This window comes from Rhipicephalus sanguineus, chromosome 11 (assembly GCF_013339695.2).
Source record: "Rhipicephalus sanguineus isolate Rsan-2018 chromosome 11, BIME_Rsan_1.4, whole genome shotgun sequence".
Taxonomy (NCBI): domain Eukaryota; kingdom Metazoa; phylum Arthropoda; class Arachnida; order Ixodida; family Ixodidae; genus Rhipicephalus; species Rhipicephalus sanguineus.
In genome coordinates this window covers 105,503,647-105,515,876 of record NC_051186.1, presented here as the reverse complement: position 1 = coordinate 105,515,876, position 12,230 = coordinate 105,503,647, and positions in this window count along the sequence as shown.

Below are 12,230 nucleotides of genomic sequence, written 5' to 3'. Positions count from 1 at the left end.
TCACATGACGTCACAATTTTTTAATCTGTGACGTCAAGGTCGGTAATATGATGACGTCATCAAATAATGATTTTTTGTACCACTCTTCCCGACGCCGTAGGACGCTGCCGACGACGCCGGACGCTGACAGTCAAATTTCGTGTTTAGTGAGGTCTATAAGACTATCAACTTAATAAATTAAGGAGTTAAATGACTGTTTCGACATTTTGCGACAGCAAACCACATTTTTAATTCACCATTATCTTCCTGCAGAAACACCTTTGGTCCTTTTTTCAAAGATGCAGCGCTACATTCTTGCCTTCATTTGTGGAGTAATAATTGCGGAAGGTAAGTATCACCTATAGCTGCTTGACAGCGATGCTGCCATAGCCTAGCCTGCGCCGTAGTAGTAGTCGGCGTCCGCAGAACACTCTTAGCTCATTGGCTGAGTCGGCGGGTCAAGTCATTTCCCCTTTGACCAATCAGGAGTATGCACGCCCCTTTCAAATGTACTTTCACGACATCATGAGGCCTGTGCTAAAACGACATTCGCTGAGCCGGCAGGTCAGGTGATGTCGCTTTTACAAATGCCCACGCATTTCTAATCTATAGGCGGAATGACGACATCGCGCCATCCTTATTGCTAATCGTATAGACTAGCGCGATTTTCTAACCACACGTAATATTGCCTAGCAGTCGTATAGACTGGATAGCTAATCGTATAGATATGGTTATTAATGTTACGGCTGGTGGGCCAGATTTTGTCAGAATGAACAGGCCGCATATTTTACAGGCGCTATTTTAGGGCGTGTAGTTACACACTGCGGCGCAGATACCACAATGAGAGGCGTTGCTCATCGAGAACAACAAGCTATGGACTATTTTACGGATGGGTTTCGGTGCCGCGATTTTGGGCTGCAAAACTTGTCGTTTCTTATCTTGGACAGCTAAACGAACAGCACTACGGTGGGCGTATACGCATGACAACGGTTCGGTTGGTGCATTAAGCGTCTGCTGGCCTTCTCGTGACGTCACGAGAGAGAATACAAGAAAACATTCGTTTAACAGCCCAAGATGGCGGCGCCCACATGTCTTCCGTAAAATAGTCGATAGGCGCACGGTGGCACAAAACATTTCAGATAACAATATCAAACACAGACACATCGCGTTAGACAAGATACCACGTCACTGGCCAGTGAGATACCGTAAGACATGAAAAGACGAGAACACATCACGCGCATTGGCGCTGTGGAAAGGTGTATATCGCAAAGGAAAGCAATCTGTTATTTATTCAGGCTTTCCCAATAGCATGAATGCCCAAACAAAAAAGGACAAGTTTGCGCCAGCATGGAGGCATAAGTACTGCATACTATGAAAGCATCCTGATTAGCTTTTCCCGGCTTTCGCTTAAGCCACTGAAAACCCTATTAAACTGGTGAATTCAAAATGACTCCCTCATTTCCCGTTTGTGATGTGACATGAATTCGGATCCTCACCTAGTGGCCCTAGGTGAGAATCCATTACCATTACTATCCATTTCCATTAACATAATGCCAATTGAGATGACATTATGTTAATGGAAATTATTAGGTGCGATCTTAAAGATGTTAGATGGGGAATTCGAGAAACATTTATACCAAATGCTCCGTATTCCTCATGAGCATCCTCACGAGTCGTTTCAGGCAGTTTTTCATAGGAGATGAATTTTGTGTTGTGTTACCTTAAGTCAGTTCAGTAAAGTGTTTCATTTCCAGTTTGAGTGCCGCCACTTTAATCGCAACTATACCACGTGACAATGCAATATGCCTGAGACGTTTCCGGGTTGCAGATGTTCTTTTGTTTAAGAAAAATTGTTGAAACGTTGTACGCTAGTGAGTATAATGAACGCTTTACACTAACAGATACGTAGGATATGAACAGCCATTGCAGTTTTATGCCCCCTTCGTATACACCATTCGTCGCAAAAAATGTCGCTTCCAGCTGTGTTGCTGCTGTACAACTGCCCGAAGATCAGGTATTGCGTAGTGATGTTTTACGGACAAGGTAAAATGGGTAAAACTCTACGCCGATATCTGCACCAGCGTGCGAAGGCTTGTTATTGAAGTTCTCCTGATTAGATGGCAACCCGCTTGCTTGTCGGCAAGCAGAGCAGAGACTCCCATCAATTACAAAAACACAAGCAACAACCGCTGTCAGCGAAGTTTATAAAGAGATATCCCGCTGAGCGCTCAATGAAACCCCGGTAAGTTGTTTCGCAATTAATGTAATGTACTTTTAGCAAGAAAGACAAAACGTTTGAGATACTAAGAGGCATGTCATTCAAATGAAACAAAATTGTTCGCAGTTACGAAATTTCAAGCTTTGTGCATTGGCGTTTGCTGCTACATCATATGGATATATAATAACTAACTTGCCAATGTATCGAAGCATCTTATCATGAAATTGGAAAGTATCGTATCGGACACAATTATTGTGGTAGTATCTTGTATCTGTATCTCAAATACTTCTTGTACAATTTCAAAGTATCTTTGCCCAGCCCTGGTGATTCTGATGAGAAAGACGAAGGCGGTTCGGTGCGCGCGATAACTTTGTCTTGAAGAGGACACATCAACTTATACACATGCGGAAGAGTGGATGGAAAGGGGTCAGAGAGAGGGAAATACATGAAGAAGGAGCTCGCGTCAAGGGAGAAGCAGCAGCGCTCTAGTCTTCGTGGCGAGCGGTTGTTAAAATCGCTGCCAAGATGCGCAGCTTCGATGAAGGCTATCAAGGTTCTTTCCCACCGGCTGCGACTTCACAGCCGATGGGAAAGTAGATGTCATCGAGTCTCACAGAGCAGGCCGAGAAGACGGTAGCTCGCGCAGGAAGTGGGGTAGCGTTTCAAGTGCGCCGCTGTCAATGCAGGCAGACAGAAGATCGCCCTGGAAGCTACACAGGCAGTGATGGCAAGGGGGAAAAAGGTACATCAACGTGCGTGATGAAACGAGATCGCTCTCTCCCGTGCGATTCGGTCGCGCGATTGTGGCTATTGTCTAATGTTAGCGCACAATATGGAGCGTGGCGCCGGCGCTTGGCGGCACCCCGTGCAAAAATTGCATCTGATCTATACACCCATCCTAATTTATGTAGACATTTGGCCAAAAGGGGTATATGCGTGTTTCGACGTCAAACGCCAGGCGTTTCGACCACCGCATAGGGTTAGGGCATGCCTCTGTATAAAGAAAGCACGCCTGGGAAAACGGCGACTTCCCGCTCCACTTCTCAACGTACTTTGTCGCGCACGACTGCAAGATTTGGCTGAGCTGGTCATAGCAATGCCTGCTTTCGGAAGGATGCCTTGTCTCACGAAGCCCTAGGGCTGCTTCAGAACTGATTTAACTTCGTATCAACATATTGTCACTGGAGCCTATGAGAGTATGACGCACATGACTGACAGGTCATGACACGCATAACACGACATGACTGGCAGGTGCGTCATGACCACCTTCTTTAGTCACGTGTGACACGTACCCGCATACCACGTATGGTAGGTTGTCATGGTCTCTATAGACGGAAAAGCACGACACAAGAACTTTTTAGAGCATGAAACAGCTTTAAACTGAAAAACCCAAGTATGAAGACCCCAATTACCAAAATGCGTGCAAAATAAACTATAACACTCCCTTAAGTAAAGCTTGTTGTTCGGTTGGTTGGTGCCTGTTACAAGAAAATTCGACGACGCAAACCACCAAGAAGAAAAGGCGAAAGGAGAGAGTGTCAACTCGCAACTAGCTTTATTCTTGCAAATCCATCGCAATATATACCGCCAATGCACCACCACACATGCGCAATAACACACCACGCGTCCTATCCAACAATTGCGGTGGTTTGCGCGTGTTGGTATGACATGACCAATAAATTCTAAGCGCACAAACAGACGAGGACAAAGAACACGTATGACACACATGCGCCTGTGGGTTATACGTATTCTTTGTCCTCATCTGTTTGTGCGCTTAGAATTTATTGGCCATCCAACAATCTTTTTTAGATGCGAACGCATCTTATGCTGGGGGCAGTGTCCGTTCTGCGGCGTCCGCACCCATACGGCGCATGCGCCAACTCTCACCCCCTCCTCCCGTGAGCGTGAGGAGGTGGGGTGGAGGAGGCGGCGTGAGCGCTGCCTCCGCTTCGTTTCTCCTCTCCCGTTTCTCTCTCTCCGCCACAGGTGTGAGCTCGTATATATTGCGGCGCGCGCTCTCTCCCGTTGCACGCTCCTTCGCAACGGCGCTATGGACGCTTGCGAAGCTGAAGGTAAACGGCAATGCCGGCAAGCGTTGCACTCTCTTTCTCAACGGCGCTATGGACGCTCGCGAAGCTGAACGGAAACGGCAACGCCGGCAAGTGAATCTCGAAGCAGCGAGGCTGCGAAAGCGCGCGTTTGCTGTGCTTCCGTCGTTCTCTCTCTGTGCAACGGTGTGCGAAACGCCATGAACAACATCAACGTCGTCTCTAGTTGGAGCGGTAGCGCCACCGCCGTGGAGCAGAGGAAGGCTCGGGAAGCCGAACGCAAACGTCAGCGTCGGCAAGCGGCAATTCAAACGCCTCGACAATCACCCTCTCATAAGTCACATAAGAGAAACGTACACTCGAAGCGCACCCCCGCGATGCTTTCGCATCCCACCTTGGTTGCGCGTAGAGGGAGATGATGTGTATCTTTTTTTTTCGGATGAGGTACGCTTCTAGTGTCTCGCGCTCAATCACCTCCTTGCTTCTCCTAGAATGGTGATTTAGGGAGAGAAGCTAAAAGCATACCTCATCCGAAAGAAAAGAAAATATCTGTATTAGCGATACGTCAGTGGTACTGCGCTCAGCTGAATTTGATTTTTTAGGGGCGAAGCTCCTTAAAGCGGCACCCGTTCGTCCCTCGTAGTGCGCAACCAGTCTTAACACTAGTACCAGATCTTGACCTCCAAAGTGGTGCCGGTGGGAGATTTCTCCTGTGCGTTGTTGAACAATAAAAAATTCGCAGCGTGCGCGTTAACTAAAAGCCGAATTCTTCTGTCTCTCATTCCCCATTAGCAGCCATTGGCATGTTCCAGTAGGAAACGTTAGTAGAAGTAGAAGTGTAAGTGTTAGCTAAAAGCCGACTTCTTCTATCTCTCATTCCCATTAGCAGCCATTGTTTACCTACAAGGTAGTGCCTGGTGAGATTTCTCCTGTGCGTGATTAAACAATAAAAAATTTTGTTCAAAACGCCGTTGATTGATGAAATAAACCAACGAAAGACGCCAGATGTTTTCTAAAAGCAAAACGAAAATACGCCACGCGTTTCTAAAGCAAAACGAAAAGACGCCAGCTGCTTAACGAAAGACGCCAGATGTTTTCTAAAGCAATGGTTTTCTAAACAATGAAAATTCACAGCATACATGTAAAATTAAAGTGAGCTGCAAGTCGTCACAACTCTCATCGAACCTTTAGTATAAACGCGCCCGATCTCACGTCGGTGATGATGTACTGGGCAGAATTCACGGAAGATTCACGGCTTACCGATGAACCTCTGCAGCTTCGCCCACTCATCATCATTCACTCCGTGGATATGCTGTGATTTTTGACAGGTTTCTGAAATGGCACGTGCACTGAGAGTGGCCGATTGTTGGATGTGACGCATGCTGTGTTATTTCACGTGTCGCATGGTGTATATATTGCGGCGGATTTGCAAGAATAATGGTAGTTACGAGTTGACGCTCTTTCCTTTCGCCTTTTCTGCTCGGTGGTTTGCGTCGTCGAATTTTCTTGTAGCACTCCCTTAAAGGGACCGACAACTGGCCAGAATGGGTGATTAGATCCTGGTGGAAATGAAAAGGCCATGAATTATAGTGACAGATTTCAGAATACTTTTCGCGATCTGAGTAGGATTTATATTTTTAAATCGCGTTTAAAAGTAACAAAAACCGGTATGTCGCGCAGCCTAGCGCGAGCGCCATGAACCAGACGTATGCAGTCTTAAGCACTTTGTTGTACGTAGTCTAATGCTTTTACACGCACCAGAACGAGGGCTGAAAATTTGATTGTGTATGTTATTGTCAATTCCCGTTTGTTTCTAAGGTAAAAGAAGTAAAGCATGAGATGCGGGGCTGCTTTCGTGGCTTCCAGTGAAACGGAGGCTGCGGCGCATGCGCGCGGCGTCCGGCGGCGTTTCCCGCGTAGCTCGACTCTCGTCTGCTCTCGTCGTATCGGACTTTTGAAGAGTAGCACGCGAGTTTGCGCTGCTGCTCGCAAAATGCCATCGACTTATTGTTCTGTGGAGGATTGCTACCACATCATGAACAGCACTGCTGGTGTATCCTACCACTTGTTTCGTTTTCGAAGGCTTAGCTTGGCTTGACTAAAATGTGAAAAAGCGACCTGTGTACGGCCAAAGTACTTCTATAAGAAGCCCCAGAAAAACGCTATAACTATTGTAAAATAATTTAATAGGCTAGAAGGCAGTAGTCGCGGCACCGCAGGCTTTGCAAACGTAACATTGCCTTTTCATACTTAGGGCAAAACTTGTCACCACTGCTGGCGTATAATCGCTATCGCGCTCACCTCTCACTGTTTCCAGCATGTGATATTAAGACTGCATAATCGCTGCAGATCGCAAAACTCTGATTACAAATGTTTTACGGCGTTCTCCGCGTTACCACTCCGTGATTAGAAGCTCTGACCGATAAGCTTCCCATTGCACTCAAGAAAACGGGTACCACAAAAGTTGGTTGTCGGTCCCTTTAAAAAAATCACACCATCTCCCACTCAAGAGAACCATGAGGGGATGCGAAGCAGCACTGGGGGCACACACCTAGTTTCCGTTACGTTCACTCGGCGTTTCCGTTACTGTGTGAGGTTTGTATTTAGTGTTGGTGTTATCATTGTGTTGTGTTTGTGCGTTGCTTTCAATTAGCGCCAAGTGAACGAGTGGCGCCGACGATGACGTTAAAACTCATCTGAACCGAGTTTGAACATCTGAAACGCTTGAAATGGGGGAAGGAGAGGAGAGAGAGGGTTACAGGCTGTATCTGGCTGCAGCGCGGCTGCATCACGTGGGAGGAGAGGCTGCGCCGCGGCTGCAGCGCGGAGGAGGACACGAGAGAAGGCGATCGAACACCTGCGGAAATGAGGAGAGTGGTAGAGAGAGTAGGCGCATGCTCATTGGAGCGCGGACGCCACCACCGCCGCCGGACACAGCCCCGAACAAAAGTTTCTTCGCATCTAAAAGCTAGTAAAATACCTAGTACTCATATTTACAGTGCATCACACGTGTGACAAGCTGCGGGTCCGGTGTCGAGTCGTAAGGCTCGTCATGTCCGTGAAATCCGTCGCGTCGCTGGTGCGCAGTCGTCGGCAGCACCGTAGGGTCCCTGCAGTGTCAGGTCACCGCAGCGTCGGGTCACCCCAGCGTCGGGTCCCCGCAGTGGTTGTACCGCTCGTCCTTCTGGTGCGCAGCCTACGGAACGGAGGCGCAGGACATTAGGCGTGTCTTCACGAGGAGCTCGACTCCTGGTCGTGCCCAGCAGCTCAAGGGGCGTTGCTGCGAAGGCTGGGGCACGTCCTTGCCAGGAGCCCTGCTTGCGGTCTTCGGTCGAACGCCGTACCGCTGCTACCGCTAGTGCGCCCCTCTCCTTGTTCCAAGCGCTCTGCTTCTGAGTTCCCTCTCCCGGCCACGTTGCCTCTCGTGCCCTTTCCTTGCTTTTTCTTCCTCACGTTCTTTTCTTCAATATCTAGTCTTTCTTATTTTTCTTTCCCTATATACCTTCATTTGAAACACGTCCTTTTTTTATCTGAGGTTTAACGTCCCAAAACCACGACATTATTATGAGGGACGCCGTAGTGGAGGGCTCCGGAAATTTCTACCACCTGGGGTTCTTTAACGTGCACCTAAACCTAAGTACACGGGCCTCAAACATTTTCGCCTCCATCGAAAATGCAGCCGCCGCGGCCGGGATTCGATCCCGCGACCTTCGGGTCAGCAGTCGAGCGCCATAACCACTAGACCACCGTGGCGGGGCTTTTTTTTTTACAAATACTGTTTATATCATATTCTACATACTAATAACAAACACTTATCGGACCTGTAGCCAAAGGCTATTTGTAGGTCCGGAAAAAAAGAATAGATAAATCCTAACACAGCATGGAATAGAAAGAAAGAACAGCAGTTGTAACATTTGCAATGAAGAAAAAATGTCATTGTTGATTTCACAAATCAATAGTAAGTAGAAGAACCAATAACTAACATTTATTGCATTTCTAAACGATAAGGTAGGGGCTACGTACAGATACGTTGAAAAGATAATGTGACATATACAACAAAATAAGAAGTGCATATCTATGAAACCTTTATCAGGCAAGATATGTCTATTAAAGAGCAAAATGCCTGCATAATGTGCAAATGAACAAAATGGGAGAAATACGACTTTTTTGTTACATAGTAATACAACACTATCATGTAGCCTTGCTCCTACTGTTTCCTCTTCTTCTCTATATTTTACCCACAAATCAATATACTCATGACATATGTGCGTACGTGCCACGGTTGCTTTGCAGTCTATATCTACCCAGGTCGACGAAAAGAGACATTGCCACCTTAGTAGAAGTCCGCTTAACTTGGCCGGTTGTTGCATGATTAACAAGTGAGCAAACAGCGCTAAACATGGGTTTATTGCTTGGATATGCAATATCCAAGCAGTACTTCCGTATACATTCTGTAAAGACTTAGTCTCATGCCCTCTGGCAGGGAAATCATACGTGGCCTAGGATATCCTGTACGGCCCCAATACAGTGACGAGGATCTGGCCCCCCTTCCCGTTTGTATCCGTGCGCAACGCTATATTGTCCCTATACCGAAAAACATGAATCCCTTCATGTTTGAACTGAAGGGATTCACTGACCGCGTCGCAACACCAGAGCCAGGCAACTCAACAAACATTTCAGACCGGACCCAGACACGATTTGCACAGATGCAGTTCGCTGCGGCACGCATGGCTTTTTGCTGGCTGCTGTTGGCTCAGTACGCAGCCCGGGTTTATTCACCTTCGCTTCAGCCAAGACGAGCTCAGCGAACACGGCGGAAGCCCTGGCGGTAGCTTTCGCCATCAAAACCAAAGACGTTATGGGGCAGTGATTTTATATCCTCACGGACTCGCAAATAGCTGTCGTTATTGCACAAACCGCCGTGTAGCTGCGTGCATCGCCCGCCTCTTAGGTGCAACACTAGGCCAGGAACATTGCATCATATGGTGCCCCGGTCTTGCTGCATATAGCAGAAACAGGTAACGATAGAGCGTACAGTGCAGCTCGAGCTATTACTCAGCGAGCGACTGTCCCTCGTCCCGATACCCATCTGCTCCTCCAGGCTCCTCCACCCTCCTCGGGATATCCTAGAACACCGGCGTCGACAACGACGGCGATACTCCCCGCCCCACTCTCGCCTGGGTGTTAAAGAAGTGCATGAGTGGCGCCGACTGCAGACAAATACATATCCGCACCTGCGTTTAAAAGATGCCATCCACCTAACCGCGTAGTCGGGTGCTTGCCCGTGGTGTGGAGGACTGCCAACTCTTTCTCTTATTACGTGGGAATGCGAATTAACGCCCCCCAAAATTGGCCAGCAGTGGGAGACCCTGCTCGCCAGCGAGGGAAAGGAGGCCCAAGTGGCTCTCCTCGACCAGGCGCGGCGGGCTGCTGAGGCCAGTGGAGCCCTGGACTAGGGGCCCCACCCACCTGCTTCTCAAACCCCTTTTCTTTTCTAATAATCATTTTTCAATTACCGCGTCTCCGCCGCTTACCACCATGTAATTATTGCTGGCATCCTAAAAAAACACGAAGGCGAGAGCCTTTCTACCTCCTACCTCTTCAGTGAATTCTTACTTAAATATTTTTTATTTGCCTGTTTTTGAATTGCTCCTACATTCTTCGCCTTCTTTCTTTCTTTTCTTCCTCTTATTTTTATTCTCAATCGATTGTATTGGACCTCTCCGCCTGAAGTTTTCTGCACCTTGCGTGGTGTTGACCTGCCTCCGGCATCAGTCCGCCTTCGACCAAGCAACGACGTCATGTGATGACGTCGTCAAAAGTCAAGGTGAAGTCACAAAATCAACCAGGCTCTGCTTTCCCTTGTCGCCGAACGAGTGCAGCTGACGATTCTGTACCTCGCGCCAATTTCGCCGCCACACATGGCATTTTCAAGGCCCCCGTCTAATGAGACAGGGCGATTGCCTTACTAATGATAATATCAACACACACGTAAATTGCAGGACACGCATTCCTGAGATGCGCGTGTCCGATGACCACTTCATTTAGGACAAGGTTCCCCCTTTCGTCATCCACGCTTATAACGCTGCGCCCTCAACTACTACAGGCTTCTCATTTTTTTCTATATGAACGGGAACCCTCGTATTCCATGCACGCCATTATCCAATGCGGATTTGATATTCTTGAAGTGCCGCTTATTTGTGACGAGGCAGGTTATACAGAATAATTATAACTTGCTCGATTCCTGGCTGCGAAAATCAATGGCCTCAAAACTCATAGGGATTTCCGCATCTCGTGTATTTATAAAATTGTAATGCGGGCTCGGCTCATTGTGCCGTTACCTGCTCCCGATTTTTTCGACAAGCATCTGGACTATGACTGGTTCTTACGACGTCCTGCAGCACACATTTGTACACTATGTAAGAGTCGAAGGACAAGCTTCCGGCCACGACTACCGAGGGCGCTAGATTCACGTGGCTTCTGTTAATCCGTGCTGCGACCTGCAATTGCTTTCTTCACCTCAGGTCGCAAGATGACTCAGTTCCTCAGGGGACCTTTTGTTCTGATGTACATCAGCGCCAGCATATACAGACGGATCTCACGATTCTCGGTCAGTCGGTTGTATCTGAGGGTGCTCTGTGTACGTTGGGCTTTGTCACATTCCATGCCAAAATAATTTATTAGAACACCTTTGCTGCAGTTCTAAGAAATGGTTGTATCGCGACTATTTTCATAATAGTGGCGCTAACCCCAAGTTGTGCCCACCGGACACGCGCTACACCCTGCGCCACATGGCGCAGGAGTGCACGAGGAGCCCAGACGTACAAGCGACATTATCCCCTGGCGAAAACGAGGAGAAAAGAGCGCATCCTGGGCAAAAACTCGAAGACCTGTGGGAGGCTATACCGGAGACGAATGACCCTGAAACCAGCTATCATTGGTGAACAGGGCTCAGGCGGCGGCTCTTCAGCCCTAATGTGGGTGTCCTTCAGCCCTGAGGCCACCCACCTTAGCCCTGAAGTACAAGGAGCCTGTGGAAACGAAGTTTATTTCTGTCTCTCATAAGCAAAAGTGATTTGCACAAAGAGGTCCCTGTAACTAACAAAGTACTTTACCCATTGCCATTTATGTCACTTTAGTTTTGTGATTTGGGCGCTTTTGTTGAATTATTACACCTTCCCTCTCTTTACGTGGCTCAAGCAAAATTCCTTAATTCAAATATATTCAGCGATGTCTTCTTTTTGGTTGCTGTTGTTCGTGCTGGCGCAACCACATAAATGTGTACTACAAGAAGCATACGTGGAGTGCGTTGTACAAATTTCACATAAGCGTGTAAAGAAAAAACAACCACATTCAGTGTAATCCATGTGCTTATATACATAAATAGAGAGTATTACCAGAATACGAAGTTAAAAGTATAAAGATACCTAATGCGACTTTCACTAGGCAATCATCAATGTATACCCTTTCATCATTATCCAATCGCAGGGAGGTCCAGCGTCGCTCCACCCAAACCAAGTGATCAAGCCCCACAATGCTACGAACCTCTTGATCATGGAACGGATTGTGAAAATAGCGAACCTTCGAAAAGATATTTCTTCAACGCCTCGGGAAACACGTGCTCTCAATTTACCTACACCGGATGCAACGGTAGCCGAAATAATTTCGTCAGTGGTCAGGAGTGCAGGAGAACGTGCCGCGACCGTAAGTGTGCTTTTCAAGCAAGGGCTTTTGATACTCACATTTGCATTGATGGCGTTGGTGGTAAGTCTCAGTTCCCGAAAAGGGTACTGAAGGACACACGACTGTTACTCAACGTGTCAAGGGCACCTCCCACATCGGGAAGGCGTTGAGTAATCACACCGCCGTTTCACAGCCTTCTAGACAGCCCTTCTAAACAGCCCAGCATTTGACATGTAGCTCACCGCTCCTAAGAGCATCGTCCCACTTGTTTTTGTCCTCCAGATTCCATATTCATTATTCAA